The following is a 3,882-nucleotide window of genomic DNA, read 5'->3' on the forward strand; positions in this document are numbered from 1 at the left end:
CATGCTCTCTCTGCCCCCCCCCCCATACACCTCACTCATATTGCCTTGTCTCAGGTTGTATAAACTCTTTGCTATTAGTGTACAAGGTAACCACTCTCAAGTTGGTGCCACAAAATGCACTTACTATACTCTGTAAAGTGGTTGCCAAATTTGTGGAAAATAAGAAAGGGTCAAGAGGACCCCTTAATCTTGCCTAGAGCACGATAAAACCTCCAGTATAAGGGTCATGATAAAATGCACCCAGTACATACTTAAAATGGTTAGTGATAAGAAGAGCATCCTGCCAATTAAACATGAGTAAAACGTGATCCTCCAGCCCGTCTATGAGGACAGTGGATCCCAAATATATATGAGTACCCATCCAACTCATGTCAATATGGAATGCAAACATAAAATGAGAATGTGTGTGTGCATGTGTATATACACCCCACACAAGTGAATAGACGAAAGAGAGTAGTACTCAACATATTTGATAGGAGTTGTATATATTTTTAGATAAAATTATGTGGAGCTGAGTCAAACTTAATATATATATATATATATATATATATATATCGTTGCCATTATGTTAAACTGCTGTATGTCCAAATTTGGTCAAATGCGCTTTTTCTCAATATTTATAAAATGATGATGGTGGTGGTAGTGTGTGTTTGTTTTATGTCTGTTTTGACAAGTTTGCAGGAGTTAAATATTTTGAGACACTGTTTTACAGGTAGATACTCTTCCTCACATTAAAACCTTACTTGTTTTCAAGCAAGGAATTGCTTATTCTACACAGCTTCAAAGGTATGAGCTGCCCAAACAATTTGTTGATGGGAAACAATTTGCTGACAACAGCATTGCATGCCACAATTTAACACAAGCAATGGGTATACACACATTTCCCTTTTCTTTTGGCTACATTTAGAATTTTCAATTCAATCTTCTAATTTCATAGTATTTCATTGTTTTAGAGTGCCACCATTCTCCTGCCATTCCTACTGTTGCTGAAATCCATTATCTTTTGTTCTGTTTCTCCTTGTAAAATGATTTCTTGCTATCCACATTTACACACGCATGCATGCACACATAAACATACAGGTGAATGCACGTGGGTTAGTGGTTAGGGTATTTGGCTCTCAACTGTAAGATCATAGATTCAATTCCTGGCGATGTTGTGTCCTTGAGGTAGTACTTGTATTTCGAAGGACCAGCCTTGTCACATTATGTGTCATGCTGAATCTCCCTGAGAACTATGTTAAGGGTATGCATGTCTGTGTAGTGCTCAACCACTTGCATGTTAATTTCATTCGTTGATTGGATCAGCTGGAACCCTCGTCATCATAACCTGCAGAATGCCAGTACAGATATTTTGAGCAACTAGATAGAAGGTATACATGGACATTACCTACAGAACAAAATCATAATCAAATTGATGACATGTTCTTGAACAAGTGCTGGAAGAGTGGTGTTCAGCATCAGCATCATCATTTTAATGTCTTTTTTGTGCTTGCATGAATCAAACCGGATTTATCGAGGCAGACTTTCTGTGGCTGGATGTCCTTGCTGTTTCCCTTCCCCTCACCTTTTACCAAGTAAGGTAATATTTCCTCATTACCAAGCATGTTTGTACAGAATATTGGAAATGTATGACGTGGCTTGTATAACAGCAACACTCATTTACAACTAGGACACATCAAGACTAGGAGACACAAATGTAACACACACACATATATATGATGGTCCTCGAGGCTTTGGATGGTCTGAAGACACTTGTTCAAAGTGCCATGCAGTGGGACTGAAACCGAAACTGTTTGGTTGGAAAGCTTGCTCGTATTGTCAAAACTATGAAACAGATCAACTGTTTATGTCTAAGATTAAATTGAAATTCAAGAAAATTGAAACAAGAAATAGGCTTAATTGGTATTATCATGAAATTATACCACAGAAGTTTGAGAATTGATTTACTGTTATTCCTAACTTTGATAGATATCTTGAGTTATGACATAAATCACCATCGTTGGTGTCCATATTCCATACTGGCCTGGATTTGACAAGATCTGACAGGTCAGTATACTGTTGAACTCCAGTGTCTGCTTTGGTATAATTTCTATGGCTGGATGCTTTTCCTAATGCCATCAATTTTCCAGTGCTGGGTGCTTTTTTTTGTATCACTGGCACAAATAGCTCACAAGTCAAGACCCCTTGATTGATTAAGGGGTGAGGTGGGGGTGTAGTATTGCGGGAAGTGTCTTATGTCAGGTGATGAGAGGCAAGAGTGCAACAAAGATAAAATGAAAGACATTTTTCTGTGGATAGCAAGAAATCGTTTTACAAGGAGAAACAGAACAAAAGATAATGCCATTTACATGATACTGGCAACTGCATTTTCACTTGGCTTGATGAGTCTTCTTAAGCACAACATATTTCCAATGGTCTCGGTCATTTGTCATCACCTTCATGAGGCCCAACATTCAAAGATCATGCTACCAGCAATGGCCACGATTACAATTTCTCAGGTGCCACTTACATGACACTGGCAACGGCCACAATTATAATTTCATTTGACTTGATGAGTCTTCACCTTTTATTTCTAGTCTTCCAGGAAAAAGTTCCCTGTCTATAGTAAAATATTACCTCACTAGGAAACAGGTGAGGGTTGGCAAGAGGAGGGTATCCTGTTGAAGAAAATCTGCCTTAACAAATACCATCCGACTCATGCAAGCATGGAAAAGTGGACATTAGAATGATGTTGGTGAAGCATTAGTTTACAAACAGATGCCTCTTTATTATCACTTCCTCTGAGAGTGAAAAGCAGTCGGACCAGTTGTCAGCTGGGAATGTCAGTGCCACTGTATATGTTGAATGATTTCATGCGGACACTTGTAATGTGAAACAGTTGCATATACACGTGCACATACACACTCACATATATACCCATTCTTTTTTATGTCTGTTTTTACTATTTCCATGCTAGCATATGTTAGCTCAGTATATTATTGAAGCATTGTTTTACAGTTGGATGCCCTGCCTGTCACTAACCCTCAGCTGTTTTTCAAGTCAGGAACCTCTTATTCCCCATCTCTTTAAAGGTGCAAAGTGAGCAAAAACGACAGCAACAACACTTGTAGTTCCTTTCATAGAGCACAAATGTCAACTTGCATACTTACACATACACAAACATACATAGATGCATACAAAGACATCTATTGGGACATCATCAATTGCTTGCTGAAGGTGATTCAAGAAATCTCTCTCCTCTTTGCTTCTAAGACACAAAAATAAAACCTTCATGACTAAGATTTCTACGTTATCTTATCAATGCCAAGACTTTGTCATGGCTAGTTTGCATCCTTCAACTGCTTCTCTTTAGTTTCCCTTAAATATCTAGATATCATTGCCATGCCCATTAATCTTCAAATAGAGTAAATAAACTTTGCAATTATATACTGATAGGAAATGGATCATTCTTGTGTATTTCGGTTCACTTGCCAAGATTTCAACTTCTATGTCCATTTCTGCTTTCACAACAGATGATTTTTCTTTATTCATTGTTCTTGCATTCTACATCCCAACTATAAGCACCTCTACACACACACACACATATATATATAGTAAATTTTAATATATATATATATATATATATACACTCACATTCCTGTATACACAAGTATGTGTGCTTATATACATGTGCAGAGTGTATATCATCATTTTAACGTCAGTTTTCCAATGGTTTGGCACTAGCTTGTAAGAACAGGAACCAAACCAGGCTCCATTGTCTGTTTTGGCATGGCTTCTACGGCTGGATGCCTTTCCTAACACCAACCATTTTACAGAATGTACAGGGTGCTTTTTATGTGGCACCAGCACCAACAGGCCCACCAAGTAACTTGCAAGACTATA

The 3,882-nt window shown here is 37.9% G+C and overlaps 1 protein-coding gene across 5 annotated transcripts in view; it reads right to left on the bottom strand.

The window, feature by feature from the left end:
- LOC106874408 (large proline-rich protein BAG6) overlaps window positions 1-3,882 on the bottom strand; it is a 32,629-nt gene that overhangs the window by 27,653 nt on the left and 1,094 nt on the right. The gene's annotated exons all lie outside the window — the stretch shown is intronic.

The sequence above is a fragment of the Octopus bimaculoides genome, chromosome 21 (assembly GCF_001194135.2).
Source record: "Octopus bimaculoides isolate UCB-OBI-ISO-001 chromosome 21, ASM119413v2, whole genome shotgun sequence".
In the NCBI taxonomy this organism is placed as follows: Eukaryota; Metazoa; Mollusca; class Cephalopoda; order Octopoda; family Octopodidae; genus Octopus; species Octopus bimaculoides.